Source organism: Aptenodytes forsteri, unplaced genomic scaffold, assembly GCF_000699145.1.
Source record: "Aptenodytes forsteri isolate BGI_AS27 unplaced genomic scaffold, ASM69914v1 Scaffold255, whole genome shotgun sequence".
Lineage (NCBI taxonomy): Eukaryota > Metazoa > Chordata > Aves > Sphenisciformes > Spheniscidae > Aptenodytes > Aptenodytes forsteri.
The window spans coordinates 7,489,681-7,514,310 of record NW_008794888.1 but is presented as its reverse complement, the minus strand read 5'-3'; positions in this window follow the sequence as shown (position 1 = coordinate 7,514,310).

Below are 24,630 nucleotides of genomic sequence, written 5' to 3'. Positions count from 1 at the left end.
CAATACTACTACTTTTTATTTTCACTATTAATCAATATTTTGACTGGAAAATTATATTGACATAGAGTTAAGTAAGCTAGTAAGTGGGAGACCTGGATTCCTCTCTGGTTTAAGCAAGTGATGTGATTACTGTTAAATCAGTTCAGCCAGGTCTCATGCATGCAGATATTTACCATCATAAATAGAGAATACCTGTTTTTATGTTTATTTGAAACTTGCTGATATTTATTTATTTTAATAAGGAGACTAGATAAGAGTTATGATTTAAACTTCTCTGGTTGATTCCACTGGTTTTTAGACTTGTTAGGTTTCCAGCATCCAGATTTCTTACAGCTGCATTGTTGGGAATATTTGAGAGGCTGCTATTTCATTTTGCTGGGGATCAAAAAGATGCAAAACAAAATCACTGTCCATAACCTACAGAGTATAGATACAGACTAAGCATGTTTTTATTATATTCCTCTGATAAAGACTCTACCTGAAGTACAGAGGAAGATAAAACAGAGAAAGAAACTATGCACTCAGATTTCAGTGGAAGATTCTTATTAATAACAATGTTAATTTTTAAAGTGTTGTATCACCATGTAAGTCCCATTATAATGAGCTACAAGCTTTCCACATGATCAGTTTTTTCACATGTTAAAATCATTACCTTTACTGAATTTTGACTGGAGACAAGTGGTTAAAGAGTTAAAACATTACATACCTAACATCAGAACTGCAATTGAATGTGGAATGAAATTTGGTTTTATCTGACTGTATTGAAGTCAGGAGAAGATTTGCAGTTTAATCCAATTAATTTGGCTTGCAAGAATTGGGAAATGAAATTTTTTTTTTTTTTAAATGACTACTATAAAGGAGAAATGGGAGAAATTTTCTATTTTTCAAATTATATTTTCATTGACAATTTAGCAACAAATAAAAAATGAGAAAATTTTATGGAAAATGTTAGGTATGAATTTCTTCCACCAAATGATCATTGCACAAAGCCATTTTAGGTTTGGCTAATGTAGGATGGACAAGCAGGTTAGTGAAAAGAGTGGGAGAAGAAGGAAAAAAAAAACCCTCTATTGCTTGGTAGAGAGCAGGGCTTTTGCTTCAGTGTGAAAATAACATACTGTTCAGTAACCGGTTGTAATTCTACATACTGCTAAAACAACTTCTGTGGCCTTGTTCCAAGTACATTAGTTTAGCCTAAAAGTCACCAATGCTTCTGGGAATGTGGCTTCATTTCAGTATAATGGGATTATTCTAAGGAAACGTGGGGAACTATATGAGAAATTGCTTATAATTTTCCATGTAAAATTACGAGATCTCTAATAACATACCCAAGCATTCAATTTGTCTGAACAAGATTAGTAATGTCTTTCCCTGAGTAAGAAGTATTTCTAAGCCCCTGTATGCATATTGCATACATGCATAATACTTAAAGAGCACAGGGAAGACGGGTCTCATTGTTCACACATATGTGCACTTCCTGACTGCCTCAGGCTCCAAGAATGTAGTCTGAACTGATCAAATTAAGAAGATAGCTTTGCTTTGCTTTATCATTTCTATTTTTCCACTGAGGAAATTAAGGGAGAGACAGTCAGTGATGGGCTCATTGTCCTGTGAGAAGTAATGAAGAAAGCAATAGAATTCAGAAAATGCCTTGAAATTCAGAACTGCCCACCAAATCAGGTAGCCATACTCCAGCCAGCTACTTTAAATGTGCATTTAACTTGCAGAGAGCAGGTCCATTTGGTATCTTAAACTTACAGCTTTGTAACTGTGTTATTCAACTAAATGTTTAGAGTTCTTTTAAAGAAGAGAGAGATAAGATTATATTCTTAAAATGTGTTTATTAGCTTACTCTAGCATGCCAAAATCCATGTTCTAGCAAAGTCTAACAAGGGCAGTTATATAACTATAAATCCTCTATTGAACAATTTAATGATGTATGTGATTATTCTTTGATGTATCAGGCCCTTCTCTGTCAGAGACAGAATGTCAGCCTAGTTGGATTTCTATTTACAATTCATTTTGGCAATTACTGTACTTTCTTAAGTATGCACATGTATTTCATTCTCATTTATGTTACAAATACCTATGTCTATTTTAAAATAAGTGGACAAAAATTACTTACTTTACAAAATGTGTGTTCTGTATAGAGCTCAGCTTGAAACATAGAACAATTACACTTTTGTTCAGATTGCTTTCTTTTTCTGTCTCTAATGTGCTAAGCACAACACTGGGACACATTTGTGTTGCAGTCCCTGTGATCATATCTTTGAATTCAAATAAAAAGCTGCTTCAATTAAGAGCAGATTTTATACAAGTACTAGAAAGCAGTATTAGTCTGCATAGAACAATACCCCTCGTACTCAGGGAAATATGGTGAACTATATGTTAGAAACTTTGATTTGAAAAATGTTAATCTGCCAAAACCCTGAAATTCTGGCTGCCCCCATGACCCGAGCAGAAAGGAAAGAACAAAGCCGTATAGGTTACCATAAGGCGGACTTTTAAAAGAGTCGTTCTTTGCTGTTGTATCAATCAGGTGACTGTTAATGCGAGTAAGTAATACAAATAAGAACATCTAGTAAACCTAATTTATTGTTAAAATGAGTTCATTTCAGTCACTGTTGAACTGATCGGTATACTTTTTTCCCACCTGTCATAGTTTAACTCTATCCCAGCCTAAACCAGGACACCACCAAAATACCCTTTCCTGTGGGTACCATTCCCTGATGTATTAAACCAGGGACTACCTAGAGGTCCTGCTTTCTCTTTTCAGGGAAAAGAGAGACCTAGCAAGGAACTCAGATTGCCATAGAAAACATAAGGACCCCTAATGAGCTGAATGAGGCACATTAGAAGGCTCTATATTTATCTGTAGTATTTAACTTTTAATGTATTTATTTGTCACTTCATAATCAGACTATTCTTTGAGAAAAATGAATTTTCTTACTAAATCAGGTTATTACTTATGGCATTGTTTTCCTGCACAATGTATTTTTTTATAACAAAGCTCTTGAGGATGAAGGGTTGCAGCTTTCATCAAAACAAGAAAATAGCAGAGACAGACACAAGTAACATTCTTGAAAGCTTGAAGAATGCAGGTGCTAATTATACTTTACTTAATGCATACGAAAGAGCCTAAAAATCCATTAACAGACAGAGAACTTCATTTTCACATACAATCTTCTCTGAAAGGAAACTATGAGCAAAGAGAGCTGCTAAGAGGTCTCCTGGGATCAAATCTTTGATGGTTTATTGATCTCATTTGATGCTTTTAGAATCATTAAAAGTCACCTTTCTTTTGTCATTCAGTCATAGGGAGTAAATTGAACATTATGTTCATGTAGGTCATTGAGTGCTTTTTACAGTAGTTTATTCAAGCAAATGGAACAACGTGCTTCTACTAACTGACTGGCAAGATTAGGATATCAGAGGAGAAGAAAGATTGTTAAAGAGAAACAAAGCACCAATTTGCTTTGTAATAGGCTGCTCTTGAAGAGCAAAAGATTCAATTACTTAAGAAACTGAAGTGTCTAAAGGGGCTGTGGATTTCATATTTGTGTCTTTGTGAAAGTCCTTGTCCAAGATAAATCCTTATGGTAACTATCACCATTTTTTCCTGCGTTAGGGGATCAGAAAGCAAAAAATAAAGCAACCAAACCCCCATTCTTTCATCATCTCTAGGCAAATAAATGTTAAGAACTATGTTCAATGTAAGACATTAAATGAAGAGATTATTCTGAGAAAATGAGAGCGACTACCATCAGAAAAGTGTCTTTCTCCTAGGAAGAACTCCAGTATGTGTAGTATTCAATAAAGCTTAAGACAGCTGCTCAATTAAGACACCTTTAGTAAAAAAGCAGCACATCTGGATGCAGGATGTTGGGGTTTTTTTTAATGTTTTCTCCCTCCCGTGAAGCAGGAAAACAAATATTTTGGTTTTTGTTAATAAGCATCTTAACCCAAAAGCAAAGAGCGTGTTCTAAAAGCCCACAGAAATGAGTTCTCTGTTCTGTTTTTAGTACCTGGCAGCAAATCAGTGACAACTACTCTGGTTTCACATCTCTATGAGCTCTACTGTTACACTGAAGTACAGCACCCACAGTAGGAACCTCTTTTTGTTGCAATTCAAAGCAGTTTGCTAAATAGTAATTCAGCTGGTTCCCACCAATTGTCTCTCTCTCTGTTTTACCACTCTGATTTAAGAGCCTTAAGGCAGCACAGCTGAATGACTCTCCCTTTATCTGAGTGTAAGTAGGGGGCATATACTGTCATCTGCATTACTGGCTGCAGACATGATCTTCATCTGCAGTCTGATAAAAGCTGTTTTCTCTACTTGTCACCTTTTCCAGTGGAAAAGACTCTGGGTTACCAGTGCTGTTAGGTACCACATATAGGTTAGCAAGCTGTTTCATGACACATTGAATCCATCCTGTCTAACCTACCAATTAGCAGGGGCCATAGTTTCTCCTCCCAGCTTTGAAAAGATGGATTCAAATAATGTTTTAGCAGTTCATTTTGTAAGTTTCGGAGACCACCAGGTCTGTTAAAATGTGTCCTCAACTCTGTTTAGGTGTGTTTCTTATTTCTGTGTACGTGATTGAGTGAATAGGGTGTGTGATGGCTTATTTGTTTTATTTTGCTTGAAAATAGTGGAAACAGAAAGTCCTTTTTACTTGATAATTCCTACTTTTTTTAAAAAAAGGAAAATTTTCTTCTGGTTTATTTGTTTTTCTATCAAACGATAAACAATTTCTAGAGATTTAAAAGATATAGGTACAAATTTATCATGTCTATATTCAACTCATTTAAAATTTAGAAGTATTTTATAAGAAGATAATGTAGGAACATAAGGATATTAATGGAATTCTGTACAGAAATGTTGGTTAGAAGGTAACTCTGGAGGTCTGTAGCCCAGAATCCTGCTTGAAGTGGAATGATTGTGAAGATCAGCTCAGCTATAGCTTTGTGTGGCTGTCTTGAAAACCTCCAGTGACGCACTAGGCACAGCTTGTCTCTGTGACCAGTGATGCACCACCCTCCTCGTGAAGACGTCAGATGACAGATCCATTTAAATCAGTATCCTGTCTCCAACAGAGGCCATTATCAGATGTCTAAGAAACAATAAAAGAATGGGGCAAATGCATTTCCTCAGAATACTCTTCCAGCCTCAGATGGCAAAAGTCTTAGCAAAGTGCCCTAAAAATATTTTTGATGGTTTTCTTTATTCCTTTCTTGATTTGGGGAGGAAGAGGAATAATTTTTCCCCCACCAATATTAAATATGATTATAAGCATATTTTAAATATTCACTTCAGTTGATAAAGTCCCTGGCTTTCAGGCACTGTAAACGGAAGAGGAATAACTACTTCAGTAACATTTTAATGAAAAATACAACATGAGATATAGACCTACTGCCTCTGCAGAAAACAAGCAACTGAATAGTGTAGATATTTTTTTAATTGAAATTTGTTTTAGCTAGGGTTGGGAGAGAAAGGACACAGCCATTCTGTTATCCAAGACTTCCTTGCTTTCCATTGGCTATCTGAAGTCATTCTACTGAAGATTATTGTTCTTGCTTCCAGATCGACTCATTGAATATACACTGCTTTGAGCCAAATCTCTTATCGGTCCTGTTTCCCACTTCCACTCTGGAGACGTAAAGAATATTGTTCAGACTTCCTTTCTTCCCCTGTCCAGAGTGGCCTAATCTGTAGTTCTACTCTTGACTCTTCCAAATGTGGGAGTTTAGCGTTGACTCAAAATCAGTTCACTTACCAGTAATTGAAGATCTCATGTAAGTTCTCCAGAATACTTTGTCACATTGAACTAAACTGCCCAAACTCAGCTCTTGGAATTTACAATACGATTCACTTATTCATTTGCTCAATTCAAGTGACCAGTGATTTAAGTACGTCACTCGACAAAGTTAAGTCGCGGTGTTATGTGAAACTGATGTGCCAGGATTTTTCCAAATGTTCTAATACCTTGAACAAGTTCCATCTCAGGACTTTTAAACTCCAAATTTCATTATTGGTAATTTCAGCAAGAACTAACAGGGCAGCAAAAACTTTCTTCTTTGATGGCAGGACTTACTATCTTTATCTTCTTGCATTTTTTTATTAAAGATCAATACTGGAAGCAGACAATATAGCAAGAGATTAAACCCCACATATTAATAGTCTCTTTATCTTTGCCAGATCTGGGCTCATAAAAAGAGCATTGCTCAAACAACAACAAAAAATAATGGCATGCTACTAGTCGAAACAGGACTCATTTTGCTTCTTTTAGTCAAAAATTCCATATATATGAAATGAAGTTTTTAAGTCTGTTCTTGTCCTCTGTCATTCTGACACCCACTGCCCTGCAGTTTTAACTAGAGGAGCTAGCAGATGACATACCACTTACCGCAAGTTTCATATTCTTATGGTACAAAGGCCTTGTCAGTTGCTGGTGCCACTGGGAAATTGCTACTAGCTTGGTGGAGATTATTTTTGTTTTATTCCTTTTTATGTCCCTGGCTCTATTGTCCCTATTTCCTCCTTTTCCTTAAGGGGATCATGGTGGAGAAATAGTTGGTGTGATGAATCGATCAGCAGGGTACCATAGCAGCATTAAGCTATCCATCCATCAGGACTGCAGTGCATTTGAGCAAGTAGGTGCTGGTTGGCTGATATCTCAGAACTGTTTCCAAGTGATGGAGAGGCTTTCACCTCAGAATTCCAGCCTCTGCCACATTAGAAATCTTTCTAACTTTAAATTGTTTCAGTATATATAGAAATAGTAAATAATAGGATAAAAGATTTGTTCTCTGGGGGACATTTCTATGAAGCACGACAAACTCCTTTTGTATTGACTGTTAAAAAAGTGTCATCCATTTTTTATTGTAAAGAGGTCACTGAGGACTAAGAGTAACAGATTAAAAGATCTCTTCTAGTAATATGTCAATCCAGTTTCTTTGGCTGTCGAGTGTAGAATGGATTAAAATTCTTGAGTACTGCAGGAGTTCTTTTATCGCCTCACTGTTCTGTATACATTGTCTAATGACATGCTGCCAAGAACAGATACTGAGTTGCAACTATAGCTATAATAGTTGTATGAATATTAGAGCATATGTGTCTAAAAATCTTCTAGGTGCACCACAGACCCTTATGTGGACACTGTGGTGGGTTGCAGGAGTTCTTTTATCGCCTCACTGTTCTGTATACATTGTCTAATGACATGCTGCCAAGAACAGATACTGAGTTGCAACTATAGCTATAATAGTTGTATGAATATTAGAGCATATGTGTCTAAAAATCTTCTAGGTGCACCACAGACCCTTATGTGGACACTGGCTGTTGTTTGTGTTCCCTGAGAACAGCAATAGCTGATTAGGGGTTTATATGTGTGTATCTTGCATACCTGTGCTATCTTACTTATTTCACTGCCGCTGCCTAAACACTTAGAAGTGTGATTTTTTGAATGCTAATTTCTTGAGCTCTCTGTGCTGTATTGAACACTACTCTTTAAAAAGGTATGTCCTATTCCAGACATCAGACTCCAGCTTGTGTTGCAGATTTTGCAGGACTTCAGCCATAAGGAAACTGTTCAGTATAACGGGCTTGGTAGTGTAAAACTGAAAAAAAGATGATAATCATTTTCTTCCTTAACAGAAGAAAAAAGGACTGAAATCAAACTGAAATTCAAAAGACACTGTATAATAAAGATGAGACTTTTCAGTGACAGACCAGAAAATGAATGAAAAGTTTTCCCCCTAAATAAAAGAACAGTCTTGACAGTGCTGACCTGCAAAGTGTCTCATACTTCCAACAAAGGAGGTGAATACAGGCCTATTCTGAGCTCCACAGAAGAAATTCTACCAGAAAAGGTCCTACTGCATGTGGTGTCTGAAAAATTCAATGATTCAAAGCACATTAATAAGAGTAGGCAACTGGTGATCCGAAGAAGTTGTGCCTGGTGACCTTGCTCTGGATGATGAGGGCACACTTTCCAACAAGGGCAGTGGTTCAAAAAAGCGTCATTAGCCTCCTCCCTAACCTTCCACTTGAAAATTATGTAATTCAATGATATAACTACTACTGGCTGCTGCAGAAACCAGTTTAGGGATTTGTTAGATATTTAGGCAAGTGTTCTTTGCCTGGTTTAAGTCTTTAATGTAGCTTGTCTGTTACAACTTCATATCTCTTGCCTCTCTTCTAGGTAGGACTGTGCATATGGAAACAGAATAAGTTTTTTGTTAGTGGAAAATTTCATCTTGAAAACTCCTGTGGTAGAATTCTTTGGTTTTGGTTTTTTGGGGTTTTTTTTTTGGTTATTTTTCATTGAGAAACCCATCTGCAATATATGGCTCACAGAGGAGGGAGCCAATCCAGTCTGTGGCCAAATTAAAACTTTCATAGGGTAAAGCATCTTAAACCTACTGAGGATATAGCTCTGATTGTGCCCACTTTCTTGGTAAAAATGCAAAATGATATTTTGTAGTTGTAACTAAGGCAAATGAGATTAAAATAATTAACTGAAGATTTTTTTGCCAGAGGACAATAAATGGTCAGGGTACAGCAAATCTCTTGTATCACAAATGAGCCAACTTGTAGTATGAGGTGTTATTTTAGAAAGAGATTAATCTGAAATGTATGTGAGGTAAAAGAGAAAGTACGTGTATATTTTAATGAAGTCTATTTTCCTTGAGGAAAAATCTTGCCATAATGATCTAAGACGTAAGAGCCCTAATCAAAATTAAATGTTTTCTTTTTTCTCCTACCCTAACATAATATTCAGCATTAGATGACATTGCATCTTTGTTTTAACACAGCAAAATATTCTGTAATGACATCAAAGGGTCTATCTCTGCTACAATTTGGTATCACAAATAAGCCTTCATTCATAAGTACAGGCTTAAGACCAATATTCATTCATTTATAAAGGGATTTATTTCAAGCAAACAATGTATCCAGTAGAACAAACTGAAAAAAAGCCGAAGACTTACTGTACAGCTGAAGTCTAATTCATTAGCAGAAACTCACAGCCATGTTATTAGTGAATAAGAAAGAGAAAGAAAATTAAAAAAGGCTACAAGATAAATCAAAATCTGTTAATCAGATTGTATGGCTGTGTTCTGGTTTATTGTGCATGAGGCATACATTTAATCCTCTTGCAAATGAGGCTGTCCATTTCCATCTTCTTCAGTTTAGGATGGGCCAGGTTTATTTCTGGTGCAAAATTCCTTGTCTAGTGAGGTTTACCTTTTGAGAATAAAGGGGAAATTCATCTACCGATAACTACAACGATCTGTTAATCAGATTGTATGGCTGTGTTCTGGTTTATTGTGCATGAGGCATACATTTAATCCTCTTGCAAATGAGGCTGTCCATTTCCATCTTCTTCAGTTTAGGATGGGCCAGGTTTATTTCTGGTGCAAAATTCCTTGTCTAGTGAGGTTTACCTTTTGAGAATAAAGGGGACATTCATCTAGCGATAACTACAACACTGCACATGTAATTGAGATGATGCTAAAAATATTAAAAATGACACAAAAAGCCAAGGGAGTGGATACTGGAGAAAGGCCAGTAACTTGGAAAAACTAGGTATGAAATATCTTACCAGAATGCTGTTCTGAATGTAAAAAAAACCCCAAGAAATTATATTGGCTTAATTTGCACCTACCTCGTTAGCATCTGAGCTAAAATCCAGGCTCCCAATAAAGTTCCTTTGCATCACTGTTAGCACAAAAATGTCCTAAAGGATGACTCTTTGCCAAAAGAAATCCGATATCAGCATGGAGAATTCAAGAATTGGTGGGAATTCTGTGATGGGTACAGACCAGCAAAACTCAAAGCCATCTTTGTAGTTATGTAAATCCACTCTAGGGTCAGGAAATATCAGCCCTGAAATATCAAGGAGTCAAGAAATTGCTCCTCATACCACTAGTGCTAATTGCAGCTTCGCAGAAGCAAATTCAGTTCTGTGTTCCCTCTCAGATTTGATCAAGAAACACAAAATGATGTGACTGAAAAGAAGGTTGTCCTATTCATAACCGTAACAAAAGGTGAATTGTAAATGTCTGTGTGTTTTCTAAGGAGTAACGAGGGTTTTTAAAGATTTTATGCACAGACTGGTTTCCATGCACAGCTTAAATTAATATCTGTAATGAAAAAGAGATAAATTTATCGGGTGAACACCACAGTGCAACGATAGCAAAATAAATTAGCATTAAGCTACTAATTGCTGTAACACAAAAGGGACATCATTCCCCAAACAGAGCTTAAAAAAAGAAAGAAAACAAAACCAAACAAAATGCAAAAAAAAGAGTTTGATGAAAACTGTTTTAATACAGACTGCTTCCAGTGTGCTCATTTTCATTAAAAGTATTCTCAGGTGCTTTCTTAAAGCTCATCATTGCTAGTCGTTCTTTCTGTGCCCACTCTTCAGAGCTCTGAAATATTAGCTAGTTCTTCAGATAGGCATTGACATTACCAGCTTTATCAAGCATGACATCTCCTTGGAGCCTCTAATATTCCTTACAGATGGTGTGTCTCAACATGAACCACTTTGTCAAACATGACACTTGCTCACAAGGTTGCTGAGGTGGATTAGAGACTCTGTGTCCTGTATGTGGGGTCTGCTACGCACATATTGCTCAAACCCTCCTAACCAGTTTTCCATGCTCACAAGAGTTACTCTTCTTGGTCTTTCTAATCAGATAACTCTTTGCTTCATTTGCTGATCTGCCTTTCAATGCCACCAGAAGATTTCAGTGATGATTTTAAAAAATTAAGCCTCCTACTTGCAATGAGTTTCTACTTCAAAAGACTGCTTCTGGTCTAGTTTTTAAATCTAAATTGTAATTGAGCAGACTTGGTCCAATTTTTAGCTATGGTGCCAGTATCCTGTGGTCTTACCATGCCTTTTCTCTGCTTTAGAGAGGAAAACCTGCTATTGAATTTTTCTATTTCAGTCCTTGTGGTTATGCAACAGGCGTAAAGTTTGAACGTTGGTTTCCTGTCTCTGAAAAAGAAACTTAATCATAGTCCCTAAAGCTATTCTGTCTTCCTCAGCATATAACCTTAGCTCAGAAATATCCCTCTTACAGATCTCAAGTTATCTTTTACAGATTTAAGAGCAGTGTTAAAACCCCATGTTTTTACTAATCAAAGGTCTGTTTTTTTCTCTTTTCTCAACCTTAATGTAATCATGTCACTGTAATGCAGTGCAGGACAAATTCCCGTGGACCCGTTTGTTCTCCAGGTAAGCCTATCTACAAAATGGGAGGCTATCAGAAATTATTGTTTCACTGTCATTTGATCTTTCTGTTGTTTGCAGTTCAAAAGTTTGTAAGATCTTTTGAGAAAGTTTGTATGTGTAGGGCATACTAGTCCAATGGATCCCCATCTAAAATTCTTACGTTAGAAATATTTGACAATACAGGTAGTTTCACTGAAGTGGGAAAACCAATAGCCTGAGTAATGGCTTCTGCTAATCACAGGACAAATTATGAAATTCTCCTAGGACTAGACAATTTCCTGTACCTTAAGTAAGTGTAATGCCTATGTTTTGAGCTTACAAGCTCTTACACTTGATTTTGCTATTGCTTAGGAGAGTAGGTGTCTGTGCAGCACTTTAAAAGTATCATGAAGTGCCTTGTAAAGATTTACGCTTCAGTGAAGTCAGACATACCAAGGTGAAAAACCTCATCCTTATCTCACTGTTCTGACATTGCAGCATCATTAATGAGTTCAGTTGGATGTTTGCTAGTTACAGATGTAACTAAGCTTAGAAAAATATTGTTTCAGAATTCATTTCTAGATTTAGAACCATAAATTTTCAGAGATAGTGTGAGATCATGTGAAACTTGGGACATCCATACTTCTAGTCTTGGGTTAAAGTTTTTGATAACAGCCTTGAAAAGTTAGAATTTCTATAGAGTAAATCTTGTCACGACCTTTGACAGTTTGAGTTGTAGGTACATCTAGTGACCTTAAACCTGAAAAGTAAAGTCAGATCCCGAGGATGAGTAAATACAATACATATTTGTAGGAAAAAACCTGCAACAGTGATTTTATTCTTTGATTTATTTCCAGAATAGCCACAATATATGTTTCCACCTATCACCTAATAGATTCATATCCTTTTTCTGGATTGCTGATGGAAGAATCATGTGAAGCTGTCAAACATTTTACTGAAGGAAACATCTCTTGCTGCTCACTTATGCATAAACCCTATTATTTGCCAAGAGGGGGTCTAGGTTTTCTTTGGGGTTTTTCTGTTCTTGTTCTCAGCAGGTCTATATTCGCTCTTGCTCATTTTTCTAGGACTACCAAGCTAATTTTCTTTCTCAGCCTATATCTACTCCCATAGACATGTATCATGTTTTCTAGTCTTCTGGACTTCACACCTTCTCTGTGATTTCCAGAGAACTGCTATTGGCTCTGAGATAGCCTCATGAACTTAATTAGGGGTATATCTATATTATTAAATTAATTCCTTCTAGGGGCTGATTACTGGCCTCTTGGAGCCAACTGGAGTGTAGGCCTGCATCCATAAAGACCAATTTGCATCATGAGGTCAATTTTCTTACCTTCCTCCTCCCATCTCCTAAAAAAGCAATTCCCATACTGAAAACTATTCTGCTTGTCAGTAATACCTCTCCATGCTAGAAAACTGCAGAAAGGGCAATCATGTCTGAGGCAAGCATGTAGCCTCTTAGAGCTTCCTGAAACAACATGCTGTTTGCATTGAACTGTACAAATCTGCTGCACTACTTCAGTTTCTGCTCATGTTCATTCTGGGCAGCCTTTGTCCTCTCTGTAGGCCTCCCTGATTTTCTGCAGTGGGTCCAGGCAAGTCATCTTCCATAGGAAGCATCATATCAGATAGGGTGGAGAACTTACTCAAAGTATTCTGTGGACATTGATAAAACTGCTTCCAGGGATAATAACTGAAGTGTTTAGTTTACATCTATGACCAGAGTACCAGTGGTGAAGAGATGTTAAGACAGGGATACCGATATCCACCAGAAGGACTGGAAAATGATATGCAATATGCCTTTAACGAATACAGAATTTTTGGATGTCAAGGGCTGTCTTAGAGGCAGTCTCTGGGGAGGACCTGCTGTTACCTTCTCTGCAGCATGGCATGCCATCCTGTGGGAAACAGTGGAGAAGAAGGAGGCTGCAATACACCTGTGTCCTATCACTTGTTTGTTTTTTTGCGCTTTTGATATAAACCATTTATAACTTTAAATCATTTTAAACTTGCAGTGGTGCTGCTTGGCACTGGCATGCATTCAGGAAAATTAGGCCTCTGGCAAAATGTTCAGTATGGATGATGATCGGAAAGGAGTCGTCTTTGGCTGGCAAACCAAAGTGTGTCCGTCACCTACCTTTCAGTGGGACAAGAGGGAAAATGTCTGGTCCAAGTTATGTTTTATATTTATCAGGCTTGAAGAAGACAACTGATGTGATATCAAGGCTGTTAGTTACGATTAGCAGAACACAATGGACAGAGGCAAAGCAATATGTGGGTGTTAGTGGCTGACAGCCAGAAGGCTGGAGTTCTGCAAAAATTTTGAAAGGTATATTAAGGGCATAAGGTACAAAATCCTTTTGACTTTTAATGGAAAAGGTGACCACTGTACTTTCCTAAGTCTACAGCTGTACACTATAAAGTACTCCTCAAGGCAGTTATCAGGTCCAGAGGACAGTAAAAAGTTTCTTTGTCTGTCCTACTCAAATGGTCATTTTCTTGGTTATAAAACTAATTAGATGTGTATGAGCCTCTGTATTTCTTAAACAACATTACTGATTGAGTAACCATTTAAGATCAGGGCCACCCTACCACAAATGGAATGAAAGGCAAGGTGTCACAGTGCACAACATAAAAACGGCCTAGGACACCCAGACTACTACCTGACAAAGAAAAGGCACTTAGCCAGTTCTGTATATTTTTGCCAGGAAAGATTGGTAGAAAAAAGGAAATATCTGCATTATTGGTCACTTTTACTGTGCAAGATACTGCTATCAGTGTTTTTCATCTGATGCTTACCACCTGCATTCACACCAACATATGTGACTCTGTGTACTTCCAAGGCAAAATAATTCATGTGGAGTAGCAGTAAAACTTGTTTCCCAAGTGTGGCTTACAGCTTTTAGGTGTCTGTTTAAAGCTTTTGTGAGTCCTTATACAATGAGGTTTGGAGATCTCATGGACTTTGTAGCTATTCTTGGGCATAAAAGACCTGCCTTTTCCAATGATTTTGTATGGCTTTTCAGATTTTTTTATTGGGCATACAGGAGTATATGACCCTTGTGTGATTGGTAGTCATTCAATGATCAGGTTGACAGAATGCAGCTGGAGTTTGGGCTTCAGTCTCACCTACACCAGCCAGCAGAGCTGGGCCAGTCATGACAGAAGGAAAGATGTGAAAGTGTCTTGTTATGAGGACAAAGCAGAAAAATTATGTCTATCAAATGAAGGCTGATATTTCTGGGAAGTAGAGGTGACTCTCTGCATGACATATTCTTACACCTAGTTTTATCCCAAATTTTGGAATTGGTGTATGCTCACTAAACAGTGTATGTACATACATTTTCTCTGGGGAAATTTTGAGATGCGAACCGACTGGTGTTCCTCATTACAAGAAGCTGAAGCAAAATTACCTTGCTGCTGAGTCTTCAAGGCTAATAAACCCAAACACATAAATGTGACTTCATGGTCCTCCGACCCTGTCACTTTGTGTGCAGTTTATTACTTTACCCTTTAAAATACCAGCCACACGCTGGCAACAAGCAGACTTTCCCCTCATTTTGGTGACGGAGGTTTTCTTTGTCAAACTGTTGCTCTGACTAACCTTGAGAAGTATTGTTCTTTCTCCCACAGCTGCTGGATTGCTTCTTCTAAGGTTCTCTTATTACTTTATCCTTTATATTTAGAGAAAGTTATGTCCATGGAATGTGTGTAGTCCCTGCTGCTTCTTATCTGTCAGCTTCAAATATATTTTAATCTTTTTCATTTCAGTCAGAAAAGACTCCCAATCTCTAAATGACCATCCTCCAGGCTATGAGGGAAAAATTCAATCAGCCAGATATATCCATGAGCTGGCTTTCCAGCAACACCTCATTTAGACTAAGGCTCTAAACAGACTGTGCTTCCAGCCATACCCATTCAAACATGACCTTATTTGAAACTGTATTAATCACGAATGTCCCCTTGAGGCTTTCCTGGTCACTGGTGTACAGTGGGGCTTTTATTTGTTTTGACTTCCTCTAAATGAATACCTCCAGACATGTTATGGTTGGGACTATGCCCTGAAAAGTCAGGCATAGGTCTGAGGTTTTTTTGGGTTAATTTCTAGGAAGGGTTGAAGATGTAGTTCAAGGAAAACACAGCTTCCTAGGAGTTACTTAAGTATATTTAAGCCCAGTTAGTCTTATCTTAAAACAAGAGCAGACTTCTGGAGGTTTTTCTTACATGGAACATGACAAGAAACTGAATTAAATAGGGTGATTGTGTCCCCCACAGGGCATAGCACAGTAGGGTTTTCTGAGGGGAAAAAAATAGTTTTTTTGTGAGGTTTGTACTTAGTTCCCTGCTGTGAAGTTTTATAAGCACTAATGTGCAATTAGAGGCATTTGCAAATTGATCTCCAGTTTCACTTGAAACACCACCTGGTCTCACTTTTTTATAGTTAGGGTGTGTTTCTCCATGTTTTGTTAGCAGGTTAGTTGGTTGGCTGGGAGAAAAAAAGGAGTTGTGAGAAAAAAAATCAAGGTGATTTCAATAATTTTGAAAGATTTTTTAATGTCTTTGAACATCCCAGTAAAATTTCTTTCTGTGTGAAACTGCATGAATATCACTGTAGTTTATATAAAAATAGAACTTTTTCTCATCATACTTTTCATCACTAGGAACAAAGAAAAAGGAGTAGTATAAAAAGTGGTTCTAACTTCCTTTATCAAAAGTGTTTTTAACTTCCTTTATCATCTTTTTCTTTTACCAATGGGAAAAATTCAACCATCTGAAATGTGTTTGTGAGAATTTTTTTAAGGCTAGAATTATATTTTCTATCAAAAAGTTGTGGTTTTGCAAATATCAGCAGTCCAGCTTTGACATATGTTTCATCAGCTGTAAGACTTCATACAGTTCAAGAATCTGTTTCTGCTGAAAATATGGACAATTAAATGCATTTTCTTCAAAGATAGTGTCATCATATGAAAGCTATTGGGAATATGGGTTATGATAATTACAATCTATTTAATACTTTGCCATTAATACTAAAATTATGCTGAAATTCCTGTCAGAAAGTTCTGTTTATTGTTAATGATTTCTGTTCATGTCCAACCTGCGACGGTTGATGTTACTGTTTTATCCTAACAGAAATCAATGGTTTGCAGTTTATAACTACTCATTTCCTTTAAGAATTCCTCCTTTCCTTTAGCCGCCTGATAAACCTGCAGTCAAGACATGTATCTTAGTGTCAGACTGTGTGGCGTATTCTTCAGTTCCCAATATAGTTTCAGAACATTTTGCTGCTTGTGTGCGTACCAGAACGTAATCCACTCTTTTCAGCAATACTTTCTCTCTTTCATGTTATCAAGAGTAACCACGTGTATTTTGTCAGTAATGGAATCAGACAGAACTGAAAACACAAAAAGAACTTTTCTGTTTTTATTCTGACACTTGTAGTAGAATTTTCCAAAGGAATTCAGGTATTCAGAGCCTATGCCCTGTTAAGAATCTGGACTCTGAATCTCCTTTTGACACTCAGTGGATATTAACTATCAATTATTTGTGCTTTTAAAAATATTCTTTTTTTTTTTTAATTCTCTTTGATTCCTTAAAAAATTGCCAGGCAGCGGATAAAATCTGACCAATGACACACACAACTAGTAAACCAAAATGCTAAAACCTAGGCTTTCTACTGAATGACACTGTAAACTCAGTGGAATTTGACAGACTTCAGTAGAAATTGTATTAATGAAATATTTACAGAAGTGCAGACCTGATAAGTAACGGTAGTTGTATTCATATGCATAAATCGCTTCCTGGCCTCTTTTATTCCCTGTTTATGTTTAAGACCTTTGAAGGCGCGATAACATTTTCTATCATCTTTCATGACATCTTGTCAGATTATTGCAGAAAGAGATAGTAATCCTTAAAAAGCTGAGAAAAATGACATCTTGTCAGATTATTGCAGAAAGAGATAGTAATCCTTAAAAATGGCTGAGAAGGGAGGCAGCTTTAATAAAAAGGAATAAATAGATCCTGTCAGTTGAAGAAAAACTTAACAGTTGAACAGGTTTTATTAACTCTAATAATAAATAAGTAATTAGAAATAAACCTATTTTAACTTTGTTACATATCTATTCTTGTTTATTTCTTGTGCATCCGTACTTGCTGTTTTAGATGCTACGTTGGAAAAGGAAACAACCCCTCCACATTCTGATCTTTTTTTTTTCAGTATATATATTATATGCCTATATCTATGTATATATATTTAGGCATTTACTTGACAGTTCCCCAGTTTCAAACATGCTGGTTCAAACTCCACTGAGATCTGGTAGCTGACTATGAGCTGAATTTATAGTGTGATGTATTCTTGTGAACTGATGCTGGATTATATTATTCTAGATGTTGATTTAGCCATGCGCTTTATGATGGTACCACGTGGCTAGTGACAAAAAGCCTGATACATGGTCCTCCTGGGAGGATAAGAAGAGATATTCATGAGAGGACAGAGAGACCTGGTCATTTCAATCTGCACTGTGATGACCTGTGCAGCTAACTCACTGATTGTATTGCATTTTATGCAATTCTAGAAGATAACAGAGGGACTGGGTGATTTGCTTTAATAAGAAACAGTTAAAGACAATTAAAATGAAAAGTTCAAGTTAAGCACTTATGTAGATCTGTTTTCATTCTACATTGCTGGATGATGTGCTTATTTTTCTTAAGAAAGAAAGATGAGTCATTGAAAACTGCTATATGTCAGAATCAGTCAAACTGGTGGAAGAGGCTGGGCTGAAAATTTGTGCAGTATTACTAAACAAATAAAGCTGATCAGTAGGAAGGGGTTGTTTTTGATTTGATTATGGCTTTAGAAAGAAGTAGGAAACCTACTGGCTTGGAGGAAGTTCTACAAAACCCATGAATGTATAGGATGTCAAAGGTATTTTGACCTACAGAAAGAAATGAATGATTTGTTTAGTAATAATTTCCTATGACCTAATTCTTCAGTGATGTGTCCGTAAGACACAAAATAACCATCAGCTTCCTTCACTTAAAAATATATATATACACAAAGTTGTGTTGCAAAATATTAATTCAAAATCCAGCAATAATATATGCAATTCCTGTACTAATATGCATTTTTTGTAAGGTACAATTCCTAAATAGAGCGTTATTTATTCCCTAGGAAATAAGTACTGAGGTAACTTGAACTGAGATGAAACAATCTGGCTACTTTCTAAGCTGGTTAGGAATTGCTGGTTTCATTTCTAATTTTTCCATTTTTTCCTATTCAAGTGAAAAGACCAGCATCTTAATGATACCCCTTAGTGCTTTCATTACCTCTGAAAGATCTTTTGTGGAATAAATAGGTCTTCATAGAGGCTTGTGTACCTGGACTCTGTATGGTAAAAAAATCAGTGTAAATTTACAGATTTTCTTGATGTGTCAAAGTAGACAACTAGCAATTAAAGCTTTGAGAACTGCTTTGTTACTTTTGAGAAGCTTGGCCTACAAATGCACAAATGTAGTTGTTACTTCTAGCCAAACAGCTCAGGACAGTAGGCCTGATTTTGAAATTCTTTATTAGTAAAGCAATCATATCAGTTTAAGAAGGCAATCAAGTTTATGAAGTTTATGATAATGGGTATTCATTAGGCTGAAGTTGCAGCTGTTGGCCTTTAGTGATACGTTAAATGCTTTTATATTAAGAAAATCGAAAAATTAAAAAAAAAGTTCTTTGAAACGCAGGCATGGTTTAGCGATGTTTTGTACACAGCTTCAGCTCTGCTGGCCCTTTCAGGGGTTTTGCTCATGGAGTTTCCTTTATTTAGCAGCAAGAATAAGCATGAACACATTCCTGAAACCAGCAGTTGTGTCTTCTTTCTTTCCTTTTCTCAGTTCACTCATCCAAAGGTAGGCACTTGCACCTAGCTTGGGGATGCCAAGTTCTTATGTCACTGCTCCGAATTACCCCTTACATGAACATGTGTCTTTTCTTGCTGATTATGCTCAGAGATGATATAAAAAAATCTCCTGCTTTATATAAAATCTGAACTGCCAATCCATCTCTGTACTGCTGAGAGCCCATGGATTGGTGTCTGGCGTGGTTTAACCCCAGTAGGCAGATCAGCCTCACACAGCCACTCACTCACTCCCCCCACAATGGGACAGGGAAGAGAATTGGAAGGATAAAAGTGAGAAAACTCGTGGGTTGAGATAAAGACAGTTTAATAGGTGAAGCAAAAGCTGTGCGTGCAAGCAAAGCAAAACAAGGAATTCATTCGCTGCTTCCCATCGGCAGGCAGGTGTTCAGCCATCTCCAGGAAAGCAGGGCTCCATCACGTGTAATGGTTACTTGGGAAGGCAAACGCCATCACTCCGAATGTCCCCCCCTTCCTTCTTCTTCCCCAGCTGGCTGTGTCCCCTCCCACCTTCTTGTGTCCCCCCAGCCTCCTCGCTGGTGGGGTGGGGTGAGAAGCAGAAAAGGCCTTGACTCTGTGTCAGCACTGCTCAGCAGTAACTAAAACAATGGTGGGTTATCAACAGTGTTTCCAGCACAAATCCAAAACACAGCCCCATACAAGCTACTATGAAGAAAATTAACTCTATCCCAGCCAAAACATGTACTGTATCTTAGTTAACATGTACCGTATCTTAATTTAAATGTCAAAAGCAGAAAGGAAAAGCTGGAAGGCTCTTTTTGTATTTAACTACTGCAACTTTAAGCTGTCTCTTTTGTACCTGATACATTGTATAGAGCCTCAGACAGGTCCTGTCTGCTGTCAATGGGAGGGGGTATACCTATGCCTGTAAATGGCAAAGATGCTCTTTGCTGGGGAAGAGTAGTACTTCATTGTGCCCTAAGTAACATAATCTTGAGTGTGTTATGGTATTTGCGCCAGAATGTCTTCCTGCTGAATTTGCTGCCCAAGTTGGAGTTGACAGAAGGATTTTTTACTTTTTATCTTGAATTAAATGCAATGGTGCGGACTCTTTGTATAAAATGGCAGTTTCATCCAAGCCAACATTGATTTATCCCAAATAGGGATTTGGCCCATCATTTATTTTGGTTTCTTGTTTTCTGCTAACAACACAGAAAACTGCTTTTCTTTCTTCTCACTTCTTAAGGAACATGACACAGTCTGCACTGCAGTCCTCAGAACAAATGTGCTGCCTTTAGCTTCAGGGAAAACTCAACCTTGAAAAAAATCCTTTCTTTTTTTCTTAAAATTAAGTGTCCTGTGATATTATCTCATCTCTTTAGCTGTTCAGAAAGCTTTTCCTGCAGCTAATGTTGTTTTCAGTTTTTATCCTAAACTTGTAGTTCAGATGTAAAATGAAAATGGAACACATTTTTGCCTGTGATCTTTACTATATTTACACAACTTAGATGTGACAAGTTCTTTTGTTTTCCCCCTCATATCAATAAGCTTCCATGGTTGTGTTGGCACACTGAAAAAAAAAAAAAAGAAGGAAGGTCAAATTCTGAAGTTCTTAGTCAAATCTTTCTTTACGCAAATATTAAGCTCACTGGTACTTGGTTTAAACAAATTACATTTAGTTAATTAATTAAGAGTATATATTTAAAATAACTTTTTTGTCCCATCCTTTTATTCTGGCTCACATTGCAAAATTTCTAGAATACTTACGTTTTATACAGCACCTACCAGAGTAAGAACATAAAAATATCCATACCAAAAGTTTACCTAACCCTGTAACCTGTTTCTAACAATTACCAGTTGCTGTTTAGAGAAGAACATAGCAATATAGTAACCATGTAATGCTCCCATTATGGGAGCTTGTAGTAACTAGCAGAAACAATGAGAAAGAAAAAGTCCTTCTTCCCTTTTTTGGGATCCATATCCATAGGCTCAGTGTTTTATTGTTTGGGATTTTTTTGTCCTGTGTAGGACCAAGGTCTTAATTTAGAGGATTAGCAAATTGGGAGACAGTAGAGAAAGCATGGCATATGCTCCAAGTGCTTACAGTGTCTTAAGCTGCATTTGGTAGGAATTAGATCATTTCATTCCCACATACAAATTCTGTATAGATTAATCCTGGGCTATGAGTTAGACTTCCTGCTGAGCCACTTCATAGCTCTTGATTAGTTATGGATATTACAGTAATTGCATCTGTTAATACCTACCTTTCCAGACAGGTGTTAGCTAAACCTGTTCATTAAAATAATGACCACAGAAGAAAAGAGAGAGAGAGAGAATGTAAAGATATGCATAGTATTTCAAGACCTTGGAATTATAATTCCTTCTAACACTGTGTTCAGAAACCTTTCAAGAATACTACAGCAGCTGCTACTTTACAATTAACTTGCGCTATTAATTGGGTTCAGAAAATATATCTTCATTGCAAATGAAAGGACAGACTCAAGTATTTTTATGCAACACTACATATTTTTATTACCCATATTCACTCAAGCAACAACTATATTTGGAAAACATTAATGTTCAGATGCCAATTGACAAAAGCACAGGGACTCATTAAATCAGAAATATTGTGACAAACTGTAGACTCTTGTGTTTTTGCTCTAGGGAGCTAATCCAGCAAAGCATTTAAGAAACTGCTTCATTTTAAGCATAGAAGGACTCCCCAGAGAAGGTATGAAGCAGATGCTAAAGTGTTTTTCTGGCTGGAGCACATAGTTGGTCAAAATTTGCTCGTGTGTATTTTTTTGTTTTGCATTGGTTTATAGGAAGATGTTAAGATTAAGTCAAGTCCTTTAGAAGTTCATTATGCATGCTAAGTATTCATAGCATAATATGAAACATTATAATGCATAATATAAACATGAGTATTTTGGTATTACCTAGAGATCTAATAAAAAAATTACTGTGCTATGTATGGTGCTCACATAAAGAAAGCTACGTCACTAGTCTCTGAACACTTTAAAATATATGGCCTTATTCGGTGGTTCTGGAAAGTTGCTAAATCCATTCGATAGAATTGCATGGACTTTTTTCTGCCTGGAGTCCTCTGGCTCCAGGGAAGCTTTGTGTGATGCAGAAAGCTGTCTGAAGACTGTGCAATACAGGAATATGTCCATGAATGAGGTGAGGGACATCAGTTCATGTGACAGAGGTCCCAAACCTCAAAGTTACAGACTAGCCTCAAGAATTTAACAGCTATGCCATATGAGATGCAGATTGAAACATTACAAGCATTTCTATTCATATACTTGTTCAGAGCTTCTGTTTCCCTCCATAATCCTACTATATTTGTTGGCCTATGCAATCTCCAAGTTGCTAGAAAGATCAGTTAGTGAAAATGAGCAAAGTTTTATTCTATTTGGAGTTCATAATTATGCCTTTTGAATGAAAAATAGCTGCTTTTCCAAGCCTATGCTCACTATGACCCAAATGCTTCTCCTTAACTGTAAATCTTGTACTAGCATCTGTACCCAGTTTTCCATGTGAATGTGTCAAAAAATGGAAACTTTACCCTGAAAGGGAATCAGATTTAACCTGGGGCCTTTCCTACCCTCTTTTGGTTATCCTTTTTCTCCCTGACTGCAGAGATAAGGAGCTGCGAACTCCCTTTCACAAACTCTCATTTTTTCTCTTGTTCAAAGGCTTCTGTACCATTTCTGCTTTATCTCAACCATGTTTTCATCACCACATCAAAGTAAGGTCTCAGAAATATCTTCTTTTCCTCCACATTTTTGTTCAAATAAGAGGATGACATAGTGGCAATATTTGGCATCTCACCATATTTGAAGGGAGAAGAATAATAATCTGTCTGGCTCTGTGTTGAATATTCTTCCTGTGCTGTTTTGAATATTGATCTATCTTTTATTGATCAATAAGAAATCATAGTGAAGCTGTTCAAAACAGCTGCAGAAAAAAATAAAGGTTTTCAAAGCAAGCTGATTGATTGCACGTTACCGCTGTGCTCCTGTGGCAGAAACCCTCTTGGCCAACATTCAGGGAATTGAATCTGGAGAACTAAAATATGCAGTTATCATGCCTGAACTAGAGAATCACCATCTACATAGTGCAGTGCAAAGCCAAGCAGTGATCCCAGCTTGTCCAGACCTAGTTTGCAGATATTCATATGGAATTACTATGCACAAGTACATCCTTGAAGTGGTATAGCTGTTCAGTGAAGTATTTGCATGATGAGAGTTTATGATACTTAGAGTTCCAGAGTTGACTAGTTGGAGTCTTTGCTAATGTTTCTTCTCATATTCTCAAGATTCTGTACCTGAGGTCTGTAACTCTTCCTAGCCTCAGTAAATTGCAATGAAGAGGTACTTGCAGGACTCTGTAGCTAGAGGATTACCCAGCAGGAGAAGTTGCATGATAACTCCAGCCACAAGTCTGAGTCTGTTGAGGATGACTCAGGGCTGTCATCAAACTTCATTGCACTTTAACTGTTTTCTGCTTTCCAGAGCTCCTGCAAAGCATTAGTACAGCCCTCAAATGACTGTAATTTGCGACTGTGGTTGGCAAAGGAATGTGGATGATGTGTTCAAGTTAGTACAGCTTTTTAACCTGTTCTTTTTTCCCCTCAAGTACAGGAAAAGAAATACTTAATATGCCAAAGTTTCTAGTCTGTAGATCATTAGACCTTTTCTCTTGTTGACAGATTCCAATGACTTGTTCCAAGCGCAAGGCCTGGGGATTCTTGTTCTTTTAAACAAGGCATTGTATGAGTGGTTCTCGTTTTCTCTCTATCATTTGCCGTCCAGAATTACTGGGAATACTTGTAAGCACCTAGCACTTTGTAAGACTGAACACTACTTGTTTATGATCTTTTGCCTCCTTGTGAAGCAAGCTGATGGGCAGCGAATTCAGAAAGGCATGCTGTCCTTGAGCCTCAACAAATCTGGAGGCCTTCCTGCAGGTGGTCAACAGTGCCCATTCCCACTTATCTCCAGCTTGAATAATTTGTCATCAAATGAAACAGAGTATGTTTCTGCATGAGGCAGTCCATCAAAGCCCCATAGTTGCTGCAGTTGAGGAGAACAGCTCAGTTTGCATTCCCTCAAACTGTTTTGGATACAACACAAAGCAAGCACCCCAAAAAAATCTGGAATTTCTGGATAGTTACAGCTCGCATCCTGTAATGCCACTTTTATTCTGCCCCAGCTTCTGATTTTGTTCTAATAGCAGAGTGATGGTGGGGTGGGGATAGGTGGGCTGCCAGGAGAAAGAGTTATACAGAGCCAATCTCTAGCATACACAAAATCCTGTAATGCCACTTTTATTCTGCCCCAGCTTCTGATTTTGTTCTAATAGCAGAGTGATGGTGGGGTGGGGATAGGTGGGCTGCCAGGAGAAAGAGTTATACAGAGCCAATCTCTAGCATACACAAAATCATAGAATCATAGAATCAGAATAGTTTGGGTTGGAAGGGACCTTTAAAAGTCATCTAGTCCAACCCCCCCTGC